The sequence below is a fragment of the Bombina bombina genome, chromosome 7, assembly GCF_027579735.1.
Source record: "Bombina bombina isolate aBomBom1 chromosome 7, aBomBom1.pri, whole genome shotgun sequence".
Classification (NCBI taxonomy): Eukaryota; Metazoa; Chordata; class Amphibia; order Anura; family Bombinatoridae; genus Bombina; species Bombina bombina.
Window position 1 is genome coordinate 623,611,798 of NC_069505.1, and position 11,648 is coordinate 623,623,445.

The following is an 11,648-nucleotide window of genomic DNA, read 5'->3' on the forward strand; positions in this document are numbered from 1 at the left end:
AGTCCACAGATTCATCCTTACTTGTGGGATACCAATACCAAAGCTTTAGGACACGGATGAAGGGAGGGACGAGACAGGGACCTTAAACGGAAGGCACCACTGCTTGAAGAACCTTTCTCCCAAAAATAGCCTACGAAGAAGCAAAAGTATCAAATTTGGAAAAAGTATGAAATGAAGACCAAGTCGCCGCATTACAAATCTGTTTAACAGAAGCCTCATTTTTAAAAGCCATGTGGAAGCCACAGCTCTAGTAGAATGAGCAGTAATTCTTTCAGGAGACTGTTGGCCAGCAGTCTCATAAGCCAAACGGATGATGCTTTTCAGCCAAAAGGAAAGAGAGGTAGCCGTAGCCTTCTGACCTCTCCTCTTACCAGAATAAACAACAAACAATGAAGATGTTTGACAGAAATCTTTAGTTGCTTGTAAGTAGAACTTTAAAGCACAAACCACATCAAGATTGTGCAACAGACGTTCCTTCTTTGAAGAAGGATTAGGACACAGTGAAGGAACAACAATCTCTTGATTGATATTCTTATAAGAAACAACCTTAGGAAGAAACCCAGGTTTGGTACGCAAAACCACCTTATCTGCATGGAAAATAAGATAAGGGGAATCACACTGTAAAGCATATAGCTCAGAAACTCTTCGAGCCGAAGAGATAGCTACTAAAAACAAAACTTTCCAAGATAGAAGCTTAATATCTATGGAATGCATAGGTTCAAACGGAACCCCTTGAAGAACTTTAAGAATTAAATTTAGGCTCCATGGCGGAGCAACAGGTTTAAATACAGGCTTGATTCTGACCAAAGCCTGACTAAATGCTCGAACGTCTGGGACATCTGCCAGACATTTGTGTAGAAGAATAGACAAAGCAGATATTTGTCCTTATAAGGAACTAGCTGATAATCCCTTCTCCAAACCATCTTGAAGAAAAGACAATATTCTAGGAATCCTAATCTTACTCCACGAGTAACCTTTGGATTCACACCAATAAAGATATTTGCGCCAAATCGTATGATAGATCTTCCTGGTGACAGGCTTTCTAGCCTGAATCAGGGTATCGATGACCGACTCAGAGAAACCACGCTTTGATAGAATCAGGCGTTCAATCTCCAAGCAGTCAGACGCAGAGAAATTAGATTTGGATGCGTGAACAGACCTTGGATTAGAAGGTCCTGCCTCATTGGCAGAGTCCATGGTAGAACAGAGGACATGTCTACTAGGTCTGCATACCAAGTCCTGCGTGGCCACGCAGGTGCTATCAGAATCACCGAAGCTCTCTCCTGCTTTATTCTGGCAACCAGACGTAGAAGGAGAGGAAATACATAGGCCAGATTGAAGGACCAAGGCACTGCTAGAGCATCTATCAGTGCCGCCTTGGGATCCCAGGACCTGGACCCGTAACGAGAAAGTTTGGCATTCTGACGGGACGCCATCAGATCCAATTCTGGTGTGCCCCATAGCTGAATCAGCTGGGCAAATACCTCCGGATGGAGTTCCCACTCCCCCAGATGAAAAGTCTAATGACTTAGGAAATCCGCCTCCCAGTTCTCTACTCCTGGGATGTGGATTGCTGAGAGATGGCAAGAGTGATCCTCTGCCCATCGGATTATTTTGGTTACCTCCATCATCGCTAGAGAACTCCTTGTTCCTCCTTGATGATTGATATAAGCTACAGTCGTGATGTTGTCCGACTGAAACCTGATGAATTTGGCCGCAGCAAGCTGAGGCCACGCCTGAAGCGCATTGAATATCGCTCTCAGTTCTAGAATATTTATCGGGAGAAGAGATTCCTCCCGAGACCATAAGCCCTGTGCTTTCAGGGAGTTCCAGACTGCATCCCAGCCTAGCAGGCTGGTATGTGTCATTACAATGAGCCACTCTGGCCTGCGGAAACACATTCCCTGAGACAGGTGGTCCTGAGACAACCACCAGAGAAGAGAATCTCTGGTCTCCTGGTCCAGATGCAGTTGAGGAGACAAATCTGCATAATCCCCATTCCACTGTTTGAGCATGCATAGATGTAATGGTCTGAGGTGTAGGCGGGCAAAAGGAACTATGTCCATTGCCGCTACAATGAGTCCTCCATACACTGCATACTCCATATACTGAGCCACTGATGGCCGAGGAATGGAATGAATAGCTCGGCAAGTGGTTAAGAGCTTTGATTTTCTGACCGCCATCAGAAATATTTTCATTTCTACCGAGTCTATCAGAGTCCCTAGGAAGGAAACTCTTATAAGAGGGAAGAGAGAACTCTTTTTTTATGTTCACCGTCCACCCGTGAGATCTCAGAAAAGCCAACACAATGTCCGTGTGAGACTTGGATAGCTGGAAAGTTGACGCCTGAAATAAGATGTCGTCTAGATAAGGCACCACTGCTATGCCCCGTGGTTGTAGAACCGCCAGAAGGGACCCTTGTGAAAATTCTGTGAATAGGGATGTGACGAACCAAGGTTATCCAACCCTACGCCAGTCACTTATTTGGCACAGAAAGGGTTTTCAGCCCCCCTTTTACTGTTACCAATAGGTCACAATCTAGCAACACCAGGCAAGCTTGTGATTCAGTTTAGTGGGTGCAAGGGTTAACCACACTCCCTATGCCACCCACAATAAACTATCAATCCTATAGCTCCAATACTGCCACCACTTAAAATGTATTAAAGGGAAAATGCTAAGAAAAAACCCAGACTTTACACATTAACTCTAGAAATACAATTTAGCAGAAAATAACCTAAATTATACAGTTCTAATATTCCAGTCTCTTTCAGTAACGTGGTTCAATTATTAGACAAAGGCCAAACTTAATAAAGGAATTATTTATTGTGCCAAAAATATTATGCACAATGCATTATTAATAAACAAGTTGTTACAAATAAAATTACACACGCAAACAGTTTTTTCAAAATAAAAAGAATATTAGAAACCTTACACTGTACTAGTCTTTGGAATCTGTTACCAGAGAGATGGCATGAAGCAATTGGGTCCTTACTCTGTGTTGTCACAGCCTCCCTTGTAAGAATGACAATCTTATTGTTAAAACATAAAATTCTTATACCATTTTCCACAGATCAAGTTGCCTGACCACACCCTCCTGGGCGGGCTAAGAAAACCCCCCTGTCTTTATGACCTTCAATAGACTAATTTCTTGCCTGAAATTATACAATCCATTATAAGTTCTGCTAGGTAAGAAATTTCTATATTTACATATCTAGAACCTTTTAGTTTTATTGGGAGAATCGGTTTGATATCAAATATGCCATAGGTTGTCATATTTACCTTCCTTTAAGGTTATAACAGTTTTAACACACATATGTACATAATATACCAATGTCCTTTCAGTGACCTGGTCAGTTTTTGTAATGAAGGGCCTGTTTTGCATCATGTATTCTATTGACAGCCTAAGCCATAAACCCTTTCCTGTGTATTTTCTGAAACTAAGAGCTTGAGTGGCTTTATGACTCAATGCATACACAATAACACTTGGTGGGGCTATTTAGGAGGCTCCTGGCACTTCAAATTCAATTCTTCTTGAAAACAAATAACTGTTTTGAGTTCAAGCTACACAAAGTTAACTCCTTAGCAGCTGAATCCTGAGATATTCGTGACAAGGGATGTGTAGATACGCATCCTTTATGTCCATGGTGGTCATATATTGACCCTCCTGGATCAGAGGTAGAATAGACCGAATAGTCTCCATCTTGAATGATGGAACTTTGAGGAACTTGTTTAGAATGTTGAGATCCAAGATTGATCTGAAAAGTTCCCTCTTTTCTGGAAACCACAAACAGGTTTGAGTAAAAACCTAGCCCCTGTTCCTCTTTTGGGACTGGGCGGATCACCCCCATGGTATGTAGGTCTTCTACACAGCGTAAGAACGCCTCTCTCTTTGTCTGTTTACAGACAATCGAGAAATGTGAAAAGTCCCCCTTGGAAGAGAGCCTTTGAATTCCAGAAAATATCCCTGGGACACAATTTCTAAAACCCAGGGATCGTGAACATCTCTTGCCCAAGCCTGAGCGAAGAGAGTTTGCCCCCTACTAGATCCGGTCCTGGATCGGGGGCTACCCCTTCATGCTGTCTTAGAGGCAGCTGCAGGCTTCTTGGCCTGTTTACCCTTGTTCCAAGCCTGGTTAGGTCTCCAGACTGACTTGGATTTGGCAAAATTCCCCTCTTGCTTTGCAGCAGAGGAAGCTGAAGTGGGACCACTCTTGAAATTCCAAAAGGAACGAACATTATTTTGTTTGGTCCTCATCTTATTTGATCTATCCTGAGGGAGGGCATGACTTTTCCCTCCAGTGATGTCTGAAATAATGTCTTTCAGTTCAGGCCCGAATAGGGTCTTTCCTTTGAAAGGGATGTTCAAAAGTTTAGTTTTAGATGACACATCAGCAGACCAGGATTTAAGCCATAACTCCCTGCGTGCTAAAATGGCAAAACCTGAATTCTTTGCCGCTAATTTAGCCAGTTGAAAAGCGGCATCTGTAATAAAAGAATTAGCCAATTTAAGGGCCTTAATTCTGTCCTAAATGTCTTTTAATGGAGTCTCCATCTGAAGAGCCTCTTCTAGAGCCTCAAACCAGAAAGCAGCTGCAGTAGTTGCAGGAACAATGCACGCAATAGGTTGAAGAAGAAAACCTTGAACAAAATTTTTCTTTAGGAGACCCTCTAATTTTTTATCCACAGGATCTTTGAAAGCACAACTGACTTCAATAGGTATAGTTGAACGCTTAGACAGAGTAGAAATAGCTCCCTCCACCTTAGGAACTGTCTGCCACGAGTCCCGCATGGTGTCAGATATGGGAAACATTTTCTTAAAAACAGGAGGGGGAATGAACGGAATACCTGGTCTATCTCACTCCTTAGCAATAATATTCACAATCCTCTTAGGGACTGGAAAAAAACATCAGTGTAAACAGAAACCTCTAAGTATTTATCCATCTTACACAATTTCTCTGGGACCACTATAGGGTCACAATCATCTAGAGCCGCTAATACCTCCCTGAGCAATAAGCGGAGGTGTTCAAGCTTACATTTAAAGGCCGTCATATCAGAATCTGTCTGAGGAAGCGTCTTTGCTGAATCAGAAATTTCTCCCTCAGATAACAAATCCCTCACCCCTACCTCAGAGCATTGTGAGGGCATATCAGATACGGCTACTAAAGCGTCAGACTGCTCACCATTTTTCCTTAACCCAGAGCTGTTCCGCTTTCCTTGAAAACCAGGCAGTCAGGATAAAACCTCTGTGAGGGTTGTATTCATAACTGTGGCCATGTCTTGTAAAATAAATGAATTTGACGCACTAGAGGTACTTGGCGTCACTTGTGCGGGCGTTACTGGTTGTGACACTTGGGGAGAGCTAGATGCTAAACCCTCATTTACTTCTGACTGAGAATCATCTATTGCTCTATTTTTAAGTGCTAATATATGTTCTTTATAGTTTATAGACATATCAGTACATTTGGGAAACATTCTAAGAGGGGGTACCACAATGGCTTCCAAACATATTGAACAAGGATTTTCCTTGGTGTCAGACATGTTAAACAGGCTAGTAATGTACCAAGCAAGCTTGGAAAACACTGTAATCAAAGTAAATAACACTTAGAAATAAAACGGTACTGTGCCTTTAAGAGAAAAAAGCTGCACAAATTTTGCAAAACAGTGTAAAAAAGCAGTAAACATAACCAAATTTTTACAGTAGTATCATATAGCCTTAGTAACTTAGCACAGCTATGCAAATAAACAATTAACCCCTTAATGGCAAAACCGGATTGAAAAAACATCAAAACCAGTAAAAAAAGACTTTCAGCACTTTGCCACAGTTCTGCTGTGGCTCCTACCTGCCCTTCAGAACAATTTGTGGGGAAAAAAACTTCTTTTACAGCCCTTAAACACGGCAGGAACCTCTGGAGAAGCAGTTAGAAGTCTCAGAGGAAAAGAAACTGCACAACTGAGGCGCGAAAATAGGCCCCTCCCACCTCACTCAATGTTTTGAGGCCTAACAGACAAACACTAGAGTGTCTCTAAATTAACCATGTGGGTTAGAAAACTCAAAAACAAGCCACAATGACCCATTTAGTCCCTTCAAAAAAACGTTATAATTGCATCATTCACTGAATAAACAAAAACGTTTTTACCAAACAGTGTCACCAGTAACTAATGAGCCCTTCATGCAAGCTGAAATTCCTATCCAAGTGTCTGAATACAGCTTACCCTTCCCTCATGGGGATATTGCCAGCCTTTTCTAGAAATAACATAGTCTGTCTAGAAAAAAATAGATTGAACATACCTTAATGCAGTTTAGCCTGCAAACTGTTCCCCCAACTGACGTTTTCCTGTACTCTTCAGCTCTTGTGAGAACAGCAGTGGATCTTAGTTACAAAATGCTAAGATCATCATCCTCCTTGCAGAAATCTTCATCCCTTTTCTGCCAGAGAGTAAATAGTACACACCGGTACCATTTAAAAATAACAAACTTTTGCTTGAGAAAATAAAAACTTAACATTTTTGTCACCACACTCCTCTTTGCCCTTCCTAGCAGTTAAGCAGGCAGAGAGAATGACTGGGGGGTGGAGCTAAGGGGGGAGCTATATAGGCAGCTCTGCTGTGGGTGCTCTCTCTGCCACTTCCTGTAGGGGAGGAGAATATCCCACAAGTAAGGATGAATCTGTGGACTCGATACATCTTACAAGAGAAAACATATCACGTATCCCACTAGTAGTCAAATACAACCCTGCTGTTGAAGGGATACGAAAAATCATAAAAGACTTACAGCCACTACTCTTAGAGGATCCCACACTCAAAAAAATCTTTCCAAAACCCCCAATCCTGGCATACAGACAACCACCTAACCTAAAGCAGAAACTGGTACATAGGAAGCTACCCCTTGAGAAAAAGAACACTCAGAATGGAACCAAGTGCTGCTATAAAGCTCTCTGCAAACTGTGTCAACACGTTTGTGAAAGCAGCACAGCAAATCACAATAATAAATCTTATAACATTAAAGGGGCATATTCATGTATATCTGCAAATGTGGTATACATGATACATTGCACTGCATGTGAAATGGGATGCTATATTGGAGAAACAAGCCAAAAACTGTACCTTCGAATGAACTTACACAGACACTCAAAAACCACTGTGAAACAAAATACTGCACCCCTGTTGGTCACCATTTCACCCAACCTGACCACTCCATCCAAAACCTCAACATCAAAATTCTCAGAGGCAACTTCAAAAACACCATGGAAAGAAAAACCTTTGAAATGAAAATGCTAATGCACTTCAACCTGTTTAATTCTGGACTAAATGTGGACTCTGGATTCTTAACACATTATCAAAAAATTTTGTAATGTACTTTCATTTAGTCAATTACATTGTATATTCCACATTCTTTATACACAGGTACACAGGTAAGCCTATGTCCACACTTTTGTCTTTTTTTAACTTTTGTATTTCCCCTGTATATACAATTTCACATCTTTATAGATATTGATTCAATGTTGATATATAAATTTATGTCAGTATATGCTCTATGTAAAGCTATATATTTCCCCTGTCTGTTCTCCTACACTGGACACTGTCTGCCTGTTACCTAAGCCCCCCTCATGATTTTTACGACACCTCCTCCTCTCCCTGCACTGTCTTCTTAGCTATTCTGTGTTTTAAGATACAATCTGTAAATTCCATTGAATTGGTCAGTATTGGTTTAGACTTGATAAAGGAAGGAACTCTTCCGAAAGCTTTTTCAACTTATAAATGTATAGTTAGTCCAATAAAAAAAGTATCATTGCTCAATGCAATACTCTTGTTATTTTGATATATATTTATTTATATAAATAACAAGAGTATTGAATTGAGCAATGATACTTTTTTATTGGACTAACTATACATTTAGTCCAATAAAAAGGTATCATTGCTCAATGCAATATTGTTATTTTGATATCTAAATCTCTGGACTAACACGGCTACTCCAATCAACGTGACTCTATATATATATATATATATATATATATATATATATATATATATATATATATATATATATATATATATATATATATATATATATATATATACACATATACACACAATTTATATTATAAAATAGTTACCTGGCATTAATGTCCTTGCACTAATTAGTAAACCTACTTATTTATTCAAGTGGGCATTTGACCATTACACCAAATACTAAGCATAGATTAAATGCACTTGGTATACACATCACTAGTATTATGTCACCAAACACTACCCATATTGTTTAAGGTTTTTGATTTCAATTTGATCTTTTTTGGTTAATGTTTTAAATAAATATCTATTATTTAGATGCACAGATTATTGCACAAGAACTCAAGACAAACCTTACCCCAAAGAGGTTAATATAATTCGCTGAGTGTGTCCTTGGCAAGGCTCAAGTTCCTTTTAGACCATTTTGGGGACACTGCAGTGCAAACGTATCAAATAAAAACAGAAGATGTGACACTACCATTTTACTTGTTTATTTTCAAAAATGTAAAAGTATAAATTAATTTATGGTTTTGTCAGATTTCTAATCTGGTATTAAGGAATGAAATATTTATCTTAATTCATTTACTAGGAGAACAAGTTCCTATCACGTTAAGTAATCATTTAAATGTATTCATTACATTTAATGGCAAATGAAACCCCACAAAAATGATTCATGATTCAGATAGAGCAGCAATTTTAACGTTCTATGCCATCCTAACTGCACTGGGCTTTAATGCCCTTAGGACGGCATAGAACGTCCTAGCCTTTTGGCTGTACTGAAGCCAAAGGCACTTTCCGACTGGGATCAGGGGCTGGAGGGTGTGCCTAGCGTCATAGGCACTCCTCCCCTGACACAATTCCATCAATGAAATCACGCAATCGCCTGTACGATCACGTGATTCCCCTTTTTAACTTATTTGTTTACATCGGAACTTTGTTCCAATGTAGACAAATAAGTCCGGCCAGGAAGGGGTTTAACAACTTTCTAATTTACTTCTATCAATTGTTCTTTGTTTTCTTAATATCTTTTGTTGAATAGCATGAAGACAAACTCAGGAGCGTGCCCAATTCTGGAGCACTATATTGCAAGAATGTTATCCATATGCAAGAGCACTATATGGCAGCACTATTTCCTGTCTTGTAGTGCTCGAGACACCTACCTAGGTACCTATTCAACACAGAATATCACAGGAACAAAGCAAATTTGATAATAGAAGTCAATTTGAACTTTTTAAAAGATTGTATGCTCTGTCTGATTCACTAAAGAACGTTTGTGTTTCGTGTCCCTTTATCATTTAAATCATGCAACAAGATTGCTAAAGTAATTCAGTATTTTCACCCTACACACCATAAATGTATCTATGTATTTACTAATTAGCATAAAAAAAATCAGCATCCTGGGGGGCGGAGCCTATTGCTGTTGCAGCAGGACGTGTGTGAAGCTATTTAAGAGTTATTTTCTAACTTTAACTTAAATTTATTTTTGGCAAACTTAAGCAACACAACCCTGCGTTACTCAAGAGGAGTCTAGGAATATCTAACATAATACGGACCTACCTATGTTCCTCAGCTAGCCACGAGGTTGAGAGGCCTTTATTGTCAGTGTTGTTAGGGCTGCCGCGTACATACACCCCCTAGGACCCTGGGTTACCAAACCAGTTCCACTGTGACTGAACAGTTCTTTGTTCTCAATCATTGAAATCTGCAATTTCTAAAGGTTATAACACGTGAGGCTAAGTAACTAGAAATGACTACCATGGAGGCAGTCAATAGATGGGATACTACAATATCTCAGCTGATTACCAAGCACTTTGAAGCATTGGAGCACAGCATATCATTCTTTCTGCACCACAAGATTATAATTACGCTGCTGCTATGTGACTGATATAAACAATAACTCCAATATGGAATATAAAGAGCAGACTGATGCACATTCCCAGTGGGGAGGTAGTGACCGGGGGTTAACTGCACTCTCGGAAGGTAGCGCCACTCCTATTGTCCCTTTCATGGGTCAAGAAAGATCCATGGCCATCAAACTGTACGTTATTCCGACACAGCCACTGTAACAATCAAGTACACTTGTTCTCAGGGAGATCGGGCTGTACCCAGTTCCGTCTGCAAGAACGGAAAAGCTAGGACGCTCCTACAGGGTCTTTTTGCAAAGAGAGGCCGTATACTCCTGAAGAGCCTACTAGATGAACGCAACACATGGCTACCGAACCCGGGATTACTGGAAAGAGGATATTTCTCACCGTTGTGGACACATCCCACAGCAACTGAGACTATTGTAAATGCCGTGATGGGAATGACCTGGTTGCTAAATTTTTTACAGCTTACCATGCCTAGTCATACAGACGAACACTCCTGCTATACCCTAAAAACGGGAGTGGGGTAATAACCTAACTATGATTGGTAGAATGGTAGACTGCCTTATATATATTCCCCCATTCGGCAATATTTAAACAAGCCGGAGTTATGTTGGTTATTGTACCTGATGTAGGGGGACATTACAGGTCAAGAGAGACACATCCTAGTTGGAATGGGACCTGTAGCAGGTTAATGAGCCATGATACACATGAGGACTTGTTGCCTGAGACTCCGTTGATGGCTACTGCCAGCTCTTACCTTCCCACTACAGCATGTTACCGTTAAACACTTCTGTAAATTATACCACTGTTAGAAGTTCAGTTTAAAGTTAAATGTTGCCTTCTATGGACTAATATAGGCTGTAAATGCTTAACGCTTCGACTATATCCTGTGATATGTAAGAAGAAATCAGATGCCATAACTGTTGATGACTGAATTCCTTATTATGATGCTGGTTGGCATATATATTATTTACACAAACTATTGGCTACTTATTGTTTTCATATAATAGATTCCTCACATATAAACTAATAGATCCGAGACCCTGTCCATTTATAGAGTAATATACTGTTTTTTTCAGGTGAGCACATAATGGATATTTAAAGGGACAGTATACACCAAATGTCATATAACTGCATGTAATAGAGACTACTATAAAAAAATAAGATGCACAGATACTAATATAAAAATCCAGTATAAAACTGTTTAAAAAAACTTATTTAGAAGCTCTCAGTTTCGCTCTGTTTTAAAGGTAGCTGGAAAACCCACTGTAAGTGGGAAATAAGACCTCCCCCTTCTTTTGCATATGAAAAGACCCTTTACACAAACAGGAGCAAGCTGGAGTACGTATCTAAAAGGTATTCTCATAAAACTTTGGGGCATGGTTTGGAGTCTGCAAAGAAAAAATGTGTATAATGTCCCTTAAATAGATAATGCTTTACATTTTGCCTCAAGCACCAACTTTTACAGACCGTGTATGAGCCTTGTATTCAATTGTATCCCTTACAAGTCTATAGAACCCAGTTTTTATGCAGATTTCATTTTTGTGCAGCAAGAGATTTATCATTAAAAAATCCCCTCCCATAAAATGAACCCTTACCTAACTGGAGTAATTTGTCTACATTGAAGAAAAAAGTTAAAATGTCAAAAATTTAAATCACTCGATTGTTCATGCCAACGGTGAGAAGGGGTTAAACCTTTTATGTCTGGGGCAAGTGTTTAACATCAGAACGAAGTTCCGATGTAAACACCTGCTTGAAAAATGAGATCATGCG